This window comes from Agelaius tricolor, unplaced genomic scaffold, assembly GCF_023055355.1.
Source record: "Agelaius tricolor isolate 1412-34295 unplaced genomic scaffold, bAgeTri1.0.p SCAF_14, whole genome shotgun sequence".
NCBI lineage: Eukaryota > Metazoa > Chordata > Aves > Passeriformes > Icteridae > Agelaius > Agelaius tricolor.
The window spans coordinates 20,556,547-20,569,046 of NW_027269274.1; the positions used below are offsets into that span (position 1 = coordinate 20,556,547).

General features: G+C 47.5%; 1 long non-coding RNA gene across 1 annotated transcript; it reads left to right on the forward strand.

Annotated features, from left to right (window-relative positions):
• The first annotated feature begins 1,079 nt into the window (after window positions 1-1,079).
• LOC139596080 (uncharacterized) lies at window positions 1,080-12,347 on the forward strand. The gene is made up of 2 exons (XR_011681238.1): window positions 1,080-2,331; window positions 11,031-12,347. It is a non-coding gene; the product is annotated as an uncharacterized lncRNA (long non-coding RNA).
• Window positions 12,348-12,500: the final 153 nt, after the last annotated feature.

Genomic DNA, 12,500 nt, shown 5'->3' on the forward strand with positions numbered 1-12,500 from the left:
TCCCGAATCAGCTCTTCTATTGCAATAAAGAGATGGAGCTGTCACCCCAGTGTTTGGCTGTAAGCAGCAGCAAAGCCCACCCGGCAGCAGCACTGGCTGAGCTCCGTGCCCAGAAGCAGCCGTGGACACCCACGGTGTGGGCAGGCAGGAGCCAGGCAGGGGCTGCTGTGAGCAGCGGCGGGGCCCCGAGGGCTGGGGGAGCCCATGCTGAGCGTCCCTGGGCTGAGGGCACATTTCCATCCCTGGCATCATCTGGGCCTGGAGCTCCTCCAGTGGCAAGCCCAGGAAAAGAGGGAAGCCATCAAGAGCATCTCCAGAGACACAGTCTGCTCAGCAATTCCAGCAGGCAAAACAAAGCTCCTCCCTAATTAACACACACTTGATAGAACCTAATTGATGGGCCATTACCAATCAGGGTGCTGCACAAGGTCTGCTCCTCTGGACGAGGGCCAGAAGGGAAGGGAAGAAGGGCTGTGTGGCCTTGCGGCCCGATGGGGCTGATGAACAGCCCCAGAGGCACAACAGCCCAGCTGCAGCCACACTTGATTTCCTGGTCAAAACTCTCGGCATAGCTGCCCTGGGCTTTCCCGTAAGGCACCTGGGGGCTTTGGAGGCCCCCATAAGGTGCACGAGGGGCTGGGGTGCCTTGTGGGACACACAGGGATATTTTAGGCTCCCTCTGAGGCGTGGAGGGCGCTGGGGTCCACTTCAAGTCATGCAAGGGATTTGGAATTCTATGTGAGGCATGCAGGGGGTTTGGGATCTCTCCCAAGGTGTGCAGGGTGCTGGGGTCTCTGCTGAGGCACATGACGGGCTTTTGGGGTCTCATTTCAGATGTGGAGAGGGCTGTGGGTTCTCATAAGCGTCCCGGTGCTTTGCGCCCCTCCTGCTGCACGCAGTGGGGCTGGAGTCTCTGCTGAGGCACGCAGGGGTCGGGGCCCTCCTGCGCTCCCTCCGGGGCCCGTCCGGCTCGGGGCTGCTGCGGCCCAGGGGCAGCCGCCGTGCCGGGACGGCGGTGGCGACGAGCCGAGGCGGAGCTGCCCCGCCGGGTCGCGCTGCACGGGCACGCCACGGGCGGCGCCGAGCGCCGGGCAGGCGGCGCCACAGCCCCGGCCCTGCCTCCTTCGGGGCCGGGGACACACAGCCCCGCAGGCAGAGCGGCGGGACCGGGCACCGCTCAGCGCCCGAGGGGACGGAACCGATGCCAGAGGAGCCTGGGGAGCCCCGGGCTGGGCCCTGGCGCTGCACGCCCGGCTCTCCTGTGGCCATCCCGGGCGGCAGGGGCTCGCTCTGGGCCGCGCTCTCCCCGCCCGACGGCGCTCTGGGCGAGCTTCCGGCTCCTGCCACTGCCCTGAGAACGCTGAGGGGCATTCGGGGTCGGGACTGGGCTTGCCAGAGAGAGAATTCATAGGAGACTTGGTTAGGCCTTTTACAAGATTAACTGAGAAACAATTTAAAATCCCTGGCTAAATCGTGTAGTAAACGCGTGAGGATTCCTTGAAGATGCTTTGTAACTTCCTGTGGTGCCGGGCCAGGCCGAGTCCCAGCGAGCCCCAACGCCCGGCAGCTCTTGTTATGGGTAGAAAAGTTGCCCATTTTTTTAAAAGGTCGCAGAGTTCACAGGTTGGGCCAGTTGCTGCCGGGGTGGAGTTCTAATTGTTTGTTGTTGTAATCACCTGTTGTTAATAGTTTTTCGTTAACTACCTGTTGTTGATGGTTGGGAATTCCCCTTTTTTGTCAAATACCCCGCTGTTTCCTGGAGAATCGCACCTGGGATGGTGAAGAGGGGACATCAGTGCTGGCATATAAATGAAGAAGCCCCTCACCAAACCTAGCAAAAACCCCTAAAAACAACGAGCCGACATGGGATTGAGGGATCGAAGTTATGTGTAGACGTGAGGAACAGAATCCAGTCGGCTAAGGCCCTTTTTACCTCTCACCCTAACCTAAAAGATGTCGGCTAGAAACAGGACCTCGAATGTCAAACTGAAAAACTGGGGAATCTCCTGATGCTCTTGTGAGGACGGAAGCCCCAGCTCTGCCTGCAGATCAGAAGACACAGCTGCACTCTTCCTCCTCCTCGGTGCCATTCCTGGGAGGCCTGAGCGCAACCCGTTGGTTCTCCCCACCCGAGCTGATTTTTAATAAAGGCATTGAAAAGGAGAAAGATCTCCTGCCTTATTTATTTCAGCTGGGGACTCTCGAGGATAGCCATGCCTGAAGAGGACACCGGGACTGGGACAGCTGCCCACTCTGGACCTCCAGGGCAGCTGGCTATCAGGACCAGAGAAGATCGGCTTGGGACCAGTGACGCAGAGGAGCGCCGGACTGGTGAGAGCGTCCGGCAGCGGGAGTAGGGGGCGAGCGAGTGGAGCGTGAGTGAGACGAGGGCCGGCAGCTCGGACCCTCGGAGCGAGTGGGGACCTCCCAGTACCGCGAGGGGCCGGCCAGGAACGGGGGGAAGCGAGTGGGATTGGTGGTTGAGGCGCCTCCTAAGGGGTGGAGAGGGCCCCCCCCTCCAGGTGTGCAGAGGAAATAGTGTGTGAGTGGCACACAACCCAAAAGTCCTGATGGGGGAAGTCAGGCAGATTGCAAGTCCCGAGAAGGATTTGGGCTAGCCCAAAAGTCCTGCAGGCAAATTAAGTCCTGACAAAGGAGGTCAGGCACGAGTCTCGGTGGAGGAGGCCAGGGTCTCGAGTTTTTGAAGTCCTGATAATGTAAGTCCTAGCATTAACAAGGGAAGTTAGGCAAACTAGAGATCAGGCAGTTCTTTTTTTTAAAGTCCTGAAGAAAGGAGCCAGGCAAATCTGCGTTTCGGTGGAGGAGGCTGAGACTCCTCAAATAAGATTTTTCTTGTTACCTGTCAGTGTATTTCTTTTTGAGTAAACGTACCTTTGTGATTTTTTTTCTGTTGAGATTCAGAAAATGGGAGGATGTGTAGCAGTGTGTTTTTTAATCGTAATGCCTTTCTAGCAGTTAGTTTTATAATCTTTCCTATTTTGTACTGTTATAGCATATTTTATTATTGATGGATTGTTCCTTTCCCCCCTGTGTTATTGGGTTTGCCCTGGCTGTCCATCTCTCCAAAGATCTACTCCTCTGTTCCCTCTTCCTCCTCCTATTGAATGTCAATCCCTCCCCAAGCCTGCCTCTTTCTCTAGAAACTTCCCTATCAATCTTGTGTCCTTCGAAACCCCATTGGTTTGTTTAAAGTATTCTCCTCCCCTGCAGTCCCTTATTGGTTTAAACATTGTATTCCCCACCTTGTGTTCCACCCTCAATTTCTCCCAATTGGTCTAAGATTGTATCCTTCCCTTAGACCTCCTCCCCCTTATAATCTGATGTATGCTTCTGAGTCCGCCTTTCCAGTCGCTGAATCTCCAGGAATAAACTTCTTTGGAAACCATACAGAGGGCCTCTCCCTGATCCTTGTCCCTATCCTCGGCACAGTCTGCAGTCCCCCTGAGCCGTAGGGCTGCCATACCCTGCAGCTGCACCCCGGATTGGGCAGCTTTCTGGGGGCAGCCCAGCTGTGCTGTCGGTGCCGGGAGCTGGTTGGGCAGAAGAAATCCAGCATCGCAGCAAGGATGTAATAGTAAGAAAAGAAGCAAGAGACTGAAGAATATACCCCCCACAGTCCCTTAGGTGAACTGCTAGAGAGATGGGATTCTACAGAGGCCATGGAGGGATTAGATAAGGTTAAGATGATTCACTACTGTGTAGAAGTCTGGCCAGAGTTAGATATGCAAGGAGGATGGCCATGGTGTGGGACAGAAGTGTCTTTTGGGGTCTCATTTCAGATGTGGAGAGGGCTGTGGGCTCTCATAAGCATCTCGGTGCTTTGCACCCCTCTTGCTGCACACAGTGGGGCTGGAGTCTCTACTGAGGCACGCAGTGGATGTGTCAACAGCTGAGTCACCATCTGACAGCTCGAGAGGATACCGATCCTGAGCAATTATTATATGCAGCTTGTTGGCTAAAGAGTGCTATTGGGGATGAAGGTGTGTGAATTTGCAAGGTGCAGAAGAAGAAAGAGGGGAATGAAGGAGAGGATGCTGGAGTTAGAGAGATTAGTAGAAGGTGAGACCTCCTGCACTATTTGCCTCCTGATGCCCCTCCACCTTATAATCCTCTTCCTTGGGCACCTCAAATGGCAGATCTGGCTTTTCCCCCGGCTGCCACCCCATTACTGCCTCCTCTAATTCCTTCTACCTCTTTGGCTTCCTCTATTGTAGACCCAGTATCTCCCCTGGTGGCCACTCCCTCACCACCCCCTTTGGCTCCTCCAGTTGCTTCTGCACCCCCACAAGTGCCTACTCCACCTGTTGCATTCTCCACCCCTTCTCCAGCTCCACTTAACATGCACCCAGGCTCCTCTCCCCCTCCTATTGCTGTCCCCTTACCTCCTCCTAGTTGGGACACAAATGCCTCCTTACCTGGCAAACTCTTATCACCGGATATAGCTGTTGACCTACAGAAGGTCCAGGATAATGCTAATACCCCTCAAAATGAGTAGTTTTGTGTCTGAGGATGGGCCATACTGCGGTACCCGATCTCCAGGGTAGAGAGACTTTTTCCCCTCAGAGAAATTCCTATGGGAGGAGCAGTGGGAGGTGTTGGCTTTGTGAATGCTCCTCTAACCGCTTCTGAGGTGAGAGGATTCAAGAAGGAGTTAGGGAATTTAGTTGAAGACCCAGTGGGCATGGCCAATCAAGTGGATCAATTCTTAGGTCCAAATATCTACACTTGGGGGGACATGAATTCTATTTTAAATATATTATTTTCCCCAGAAGAAGTCCAGATTATTAGAGTTGCTAGCATAAGAATTTAGGAAAAAGAACTGTCCAGGACCCCAAGTGACATCAGGTGAACAGAAATTGCCACTAACAGATCCCAATTGGAGCCCTAATCAGGAGAAAGGGAAGAAGGTCATGGTACAATATAGGTCTTTGATAATTTGGGGGATCAAAGAGTCAGTTCCCAAAGGAACTAATACCAAATTGGCATTTGAGGGTGCACAAGAAAAGGATGAAACTCCTGCTACTTGGCTTAATCGCCTAAAGCGGAACTTCCAACTGTACTCTAAAATAGACCCAGACACCCCAGAAGGTGAAGTGCTACTAAAGGTCCAATTTGTTACCAAATCTTGGCCTGATATACGGAGAAAACTGGAAAAGATTGAAGATTGGCAAGAGAAAGAAATTATTGAGAGAAGCATTGAAGGTGCATTTAAGGAAGGAAGAAGAAAGAGCAAAGGCCAAGGCTAGGATCATGATTGCTGTAGCTAGAGAAAGTGTGGGGGCAAGCAACTCTATCCCACGATCCAAGGTAACAAAAGAGTGGGCAGGTCCACCACCAGGAGTAGGCAAGGATAGGCCAGTACGGTCAGGTACAAGAGAGATGGAGAGACCTCAAGTCCCTTTGAGCGAAAGGCGCTGCTATTATTGCAGAGATATCGGACACTTTAGGAGGGTTTGTAAAAAGCTCAGTATTGATGAGGCAATAGCCAGGGAACAGGAAGCCTTAGAGGTGACGATTAGGGGTGTCAAGGGCTTTACATTTTAGGGGACCTGATGCAACATCTAGAGGAGCCCTTGGTAAACTTTGAGGTGGGACCTCTAAATGAAGAATTTGAATTTTTGGTTGATACAGGAGCAGATAAGTCCTGTCTCAACAAAGTACCAGAAGGTATAGTAATTGGTAAATATTTTTGTGAGGTATTAGGGGCTGAAGGGAAACCATTTAGAGCCACAGTGACAGAAGATGTAAAAATATTTGGAAACTCAAGACAGTGTAAAGCTAATTTTATTTACCTGCCTAAACTAGAAAAAAGTTTGTTAGGAAGAGATCTACAGGTTCAGTTGGTGGTTGGGATTGTCCCAAGAGAAGGGAGAATGGTGGTACAAATAATGAAGTTGTCCCAAGGGGATTTCTCAGACATAAACCCCGAGGTATGGGCTGAAGGGGGAAAGAAGGGCCTATTGGACATCCCACAGATAACAATAAAAATGCAAGATGGTGCATCACCCATACGGGTTAAACAGTATCCGATTTCCCTAGAAGGAAAGAAGGGGCTTGCCATAGTTATTGAACAACTGCTGCAAGAGGGAATTTTGGAACCCTGTATGTCATCGCACAATACCCCTATACTGGCAGTTAAGAAAGATGAAGGGAAATATAGGCTGGTACATGATCTGAAGGAGGTCAGCAAAAGGACCATTGCTAGACATCCAGTTGTGCCCAACCCATATAGTCTTCTAAGCTGAATTCCAAGAGAACATGCTTGGTTCACTGTTACAGATTTGAAGGACGCTTTCTGGGCGTGTCCTCTGGCAACAGAATGTAGAGATTGGTTTGCCTTTGAATGGGAGGACCCAAGTACAAAAAGGAGACAACAGCTAATATGGACCTGATTACCATGAGGGTTCCCCTCTTTGGACAAGCCCTGGAGGGTTTGTTAGAACAGTTTGTTCCTGAACAGGAAGTACAGATCCTGCAGTATGTTGATGACCTGATGGTGTCAAAGAAGAGAAAAGATCAAGTCAGAACAACTAGTATTAAGCTTTTGAATTTTCTGGGGGAGAAAGGACTAAAGCTTTCCCAAGAGAAACTACAGTTTGTACAATAACATACCTTGGGCACATAATAGGAGAGGGATATAAGAAGTTAAGCCCTGACGGAATTGCAGGTATTTTATCTCTCCCAGCTCCAAAAACAAAAAGAGATGTGAGAAAACTCCTGGGCCTGTTCGGATATTGCAAGTTATGTTTGGATCAATACATGCAAAGTGTAAAATTTTTATACAATAGTAAGTTAGTTGAAGGGCCCCCAGCCCTCCGATCAGGCTTAGCCCCAAGTAAGGCAGTCCTATCTGGATAGCTCAGTCCCTCTTGGAGACAGAGTGCCTGAATACCCAGTTAGCTCGTAGCCACTGGCTACCCTAAGCAAGCTTAGTGGATTTCAGCTCTTTAGTGATTATCAGCTCTCTTGGATTTCAGCTCTTTGCTTGCTTAGGGCGCCCTAGGGCTAGGGGCAGAAGCAGATGCGAGAGAGGAGAAGAAGGGTCCTGGCGGTTCTGCAGCGATGGTTTATTGAGGGGTCTGTGAAGGGTTCCAGCGACAGCTCTTCTTCTCCCAAATGGGCTAAAACAGCCCCTTTTTATAGGGTACAAGGAGATCCAAACTTGTCCAATACTAAGGGTTAGGGGAAAAGTGACCTATGGGGTTACAGAGATAAGCTAGAGTTCGAGAGGCGGAAGACAGGAGCTTATTTTGCTGTCTCATCATGACTCAGAAGTTCCTACTGTTAAATCTCAGCCCGCCACGGGGCCCGAGCCAATTCCATGGATCCTGCTACAGTTAGTAGCTCCTGATCCCATAATTTGGACAGCAGAAGACGATCAACAACTGGAGAGCTTAAAAGACAAGTTGTCTTCTGCCCCAGTCCTAAGCTTACCAGACCTCAAGAAAGGCTTGGATCTTGTTGTGAGTGCTGAAGTGGGTATAGCCTACGGTGTACTAACTCAAGAGTGGGGAGGCTGCAGAAAACCCGTGGCTTACATCTCCAAATTGTTAGATCCAGTGGCTAGAGGCTGGCCAGTTTGTATACAAGCAGTAGCAGCTACTGCTATCCTTTTAGAGGAGACCCAAAAATTGACCTTACAAGGAAAAATTAAAGTACATACTCCTCATGATCTTAAATAGTGCTGAGCCAGAGGGCTCAGCAGTGGCTAACCAATGCAAGAATATTAAAATATGAAATAATACTAATGAACACAGATGATTTAGAATTCATCACACCAAATGCCCTCAATCCAGCACAATTCCTTATGGGAGAGCCCATAGAAAATTTAGAACATGATTGTCTTGAATTGATTAACCTTCAAACAAAAGTAAGAGAAGATTTAGAAGATCAGCCTCTAGCAACTGGAAGAATCTTGATCATAGATGGCTCTTCGAGAGTAGTAGATATAAAAAGAGCTTCAGGTTATGCCATCATAGATGGAGAAACTTTACAAATTGATGAAAAAGGAAAACTACCCCCAAACTGGTCAGCCCAAAGTTGTGAAATATATGCCCTGAAAAGAGGATTAGATTTACTGGAGGGAGACTGGGGAACTATTTATACAGATTCCCAATATGCGTTTGGGATAGTTCACACATTTGGGAAAATATGGGAGGAGCGTGGATATCTAAGCTCAAAAGGAAAAAGCTTAGCCCATGAGAACCTGGTCAGGTCCATATTAGAATCTCTACAGAAATCAACAGAAATAGCAGTAGTCCATATAAAAGGGAACCAAAAAGGAGACAATCTTGAAGTTAGAGGAAACTGACTGGCTGATCAAATAGCAAAGGAAGCAGCTTTAGAACCAGGGGATCCAGTGAAGGTTTTTAAAACAGAAACCACTTCTGAGGGGGCAGAAAGAAGAGAGGAACCCATATTTAGTGAAAAAGAATTGAAGGTTATAAAAAATTTAAAGTTATACCAAGGGCAACAAGGGGAGTGGTTAACCTCGGATGGACGGGTGTTTTTAAACAAAGCACTTTCTCGGACAGTGCTAACGGAACTACATAGATTGACCCACTGGGGAGTCCAAGGACTATGTGATCATTTCTTAAGAAATAACCTGTGCATAGGCGTATATGGTCTGGCAAAAGCAATTACAAAAGGGTGTTTAATTTGTCAAAAAGTAAACCAGAAGGTTTTGAGAAAGGTAGCACCCGGAGGGAGGGAATTAGCTCTAAGACCTTTCCAGGGCATACAGGTAGATTTCACTGAGATGCCCCCAGTGCAGGGATACAAATATTTACTAGTTATAGTAGATCATCTCACCCATTGGGTGGAAGCCTTCTCGACAAAAAGGGAAACAGCCCAGGTCGTGGCAAGAGTAATCTTGGAGAATATTATCCCCAGATACGGAATGGTGAACACCATAGACTCAGACCGAGGTCCACATTTTGTAGCCCGAACATTGCAAAATATAATCAAAGCTTTAGGAATGAAATGGAGATTACATACTCCGTGGCACCCCCAGAGTTCTGGGAGCGTGGAGCAGATGAACAAAACTCTCAAAAATGTATTGACTAAATTGATCAAAGAAACAAAAGTGAATAGGCTAAAATGTTTGCCCCTGGTGTTTTGCACATCAGAACAAGACCCCGGTCTGATACAGAGATCTCACCCTATGAAATGGTGTTTGGACTGCCATTCTTGTTAACACCCTATAGCACAGGAGACTATTTGGAAGGAGAAAAAGCTACCAGAAAATAGTTAGAAGGCATTAGAAGAGCCCTGGAAGAACTTAGAAAAAGAGGATACCTCCCCCAAACTTCCCCTCTGGACACAAAAGTACATAACATTAACCCAGGAGATTGGATTTTGATAAAATCCTGGAATAGTAGGCCATTAATGCCTAAATTTGAAGGCCCATTTCAGGTACTCTTCATTGCTAATTCAGCTGTGCAGACCAGAGAAAAGGGTTGGACCCACATCATGAGAATAAAAGGACCAGTCTCACCCCCGGGCACTGGACAGGATTCAACGTCAGTTTCTCCCTCTGGCATTGGACCAGATTCCATACCACTCTCACCCCCTAATTCAGGACAGGATTCAACCACATCATGAGTTAATTCACCTGAGTAAACCATTATAAAAGGACCAAAAGACTTAAAGTTGACTCTCAAAAAGAAGAGCCAAAAAGACTGATGAACTGAACAGGAAAGACTATTTAGAGATACCCTGAAGTAAGAATCTATTCATAGATTCAGTAAAAAAAATCAGCCACAAACTGAATCTAACTAATTGTTGGGTTTGTGGAAGTACCCAGATGACCAAAATTTGGTCATAAGAAGAGATTAGTCTAGGGCTATTGGAAATCTTAAATTGGATACAGAATAACCCAGAATTTAGTGTTACAGAGGTGAAGGGAAAAGAACAATGAGATCTGAAAGCAAGAATAATAAAAGAAAAAAGTATTTTAAGAAAAGGGAAGGGGTACAGTACGCCAGTAAAAAGAATGACTTGTAAAAGGTATTTAGCAGTAAAGAACTCTGCTACCTGGTGGATCCCAAGAGATCCAAACAGATTTTGGTCTGTTGAAAAAAAAGAAAGGAACAAGTGCATCCACCATGAAGCATATGAACTTTATGAATGTGCTGAAAAAGGGATAGACCACTTTTAAGGAATGAAAGAAATTTCTAAATATTAGGAATGCCCAACAGGAACTAAGAACACATTTTGGGGGGCCCCTAAACACCTGTTTTGGATCTGTGGTACTACAGCATACACTAAATTGCCAGAAGACTGGCCTGGCAGTTGCATCATTAGAATGATAAAACCAGCTTTCTTTTTATTACCCAAAAAATCTGGATCAAGTTTAGGAGTTCCTATATATGATGATTTAAGAAAAACCAAACAGAGGAGGCAAAGTGCAATAGAAACTGGGGGAAACCAAAATTGTAAGAGCCAGGTTCAGACCCAAAGAAAAATTACTGAGACTTATGGCCCAGCCACCTGGGCTCAAGATGGGTCCTGGGGTTATTGGACCCCGACATCGATGGTAAACAGAATCATCAGGCTTCAGGCAGTATTAGAGATGAAGAGAGCAATCATTAGAAACCTCTTGAGCAAAATAAGAAAACTAGCATATGGAGGTTACCAAGAATGGACTCCTACACATGATTCCAGTTGGTAAGATAACCTATGCACTTTCAAAGGAGATTGGTGGAAAAAGGTAACTTTTTTCACTGTGTGTATACTTGCTGGCTTGCTCTTTTTCCCAGCTTATTTCCCTGCTTAATTAAAATGGTAACATCTGCCATGCAGACCAACCTAGAGATCTCTGAAGAAATTAACCTGAAGAAACCAGAAAAAGTAATAAAGTTAAGTAACCATGATTACCAGAGTGCTCAAGTGTTCCAGATTGCAAAGCAAGACGAATTCTTTTACCATCTGTATGGCAGCTGTCTTTTGTCAAGTGGGCAGTTTGCCTTATCTCTCTCTCTGAGTGACCACAATCACTGCTCCCTCAGGAGGGGACATCTGCTGATAACAGACTATTGAATATCACTGCATGACTGATCAGAACTACAGCATCCCAGTGTGAGATGTGCCACCCAGAGGGAGGAGCCAAGCATTCCTACCCGGATATAATCCAGAGGTTCTGAGACACCATCACAGCTTTCTCCACTGGATTCCCCAGAGGAACAGCAGCTCCCTCTTCTTCCACTGGATCTTCAGGGGAAGAATATACCCTTTTCTACAGGACCCCCTGCTCCAACAGAACCACACCTGACACTTCAGGAGGACTGCAGCCACATTTCCAATCGGACTGCCACCAACACCCTGACCAACAGGGTGTCAGGTTGGGTTCTGACTCTGTCAGTGTTGGTTTAGTTACTGCATTATTTATTTTATCTTTTTTTTCCTTCCTTCTTAAAGAACTGTCATTTCCTGCTCCCATATTTTTTGCTTGAGAGCCCCTTAATTTAAAATTTATAGCTATTCAGAGGGGTGGGGAGGGTTTACATTCTCCATTTCAGGGGAGGCTCCTGTCTACCTTAGCAGAGTCCTGTCTTTCCAAACCAAGACATCAAGAAATTTATAATCAGTACAAAAAATGAAAGAAATTCTATGTTCATGAGTCAGAAATTGTGAGTTGATGCGAGGTTAAGTTTAAGCCCGATCAAAGAAAAAGAGGGGGAACTGTTATAAGTAGAAAAGTTGTCCATTTTTTTAAAGGTTGCAGAGTTCACAGGTTGGGCCAGTTGCTGCCATGGTGGAGTTCTCACTGTTTGTTGTTGTAATCACTGGCTGTTAATAGACACAAACAGGTGTGCCTATTTACAAGTTTTTCATTAACTACCTATTGTTGATGGTTGGGAATTCCCCTTTTTGTCGAGTGACACCCTGCCACCCTGCTGCTTCCTGGAAGATGGCACCCAGATGGTGGAGAGGAAGGGACATCAGGGTTGGCATATAAATGAAGAAGCCCCTCACCAAACCTAGCAAAAACCCCTAAAAACAATGAGCCAACACAGGATTGAGGGATCAAAGTTACGTCTAGACGTGAGGAACAGAATCCAGTGTCCACTAAGACCCTTTTTACCTCTCACCCTAACCTAAAAGATGTCAGCTAGAAACAGGACCTCGAATCTCAAACTGAAAAACCGGGGAATCTCCTGATGCTCTCACGAGGATGGAAACCCCAGCTCTGCCTGCAGACCAGCAGACACAGCTGCACTCTTCCTCCTCCTCGGTGCCATTCTTGAGAGCAGCGGCAGAGTAAGCATGACCTGTCGGTTCTCCCCACCGGAGCTGATTTTTAATAAAGGCATTAAAAAGAGAAAGATCTCCTGTCTTATTTATTTCACTCTCATGTATGCAGGACGGCTGGGATCAGGGAGACGAGTCAACATCCCTCCAGCTGGCCGCTCTGCCTGCAGGGTGTCACGCAACAGCAATGTTCCAGCAAGAAAGAACAGGCATTTTTACATCCTCAG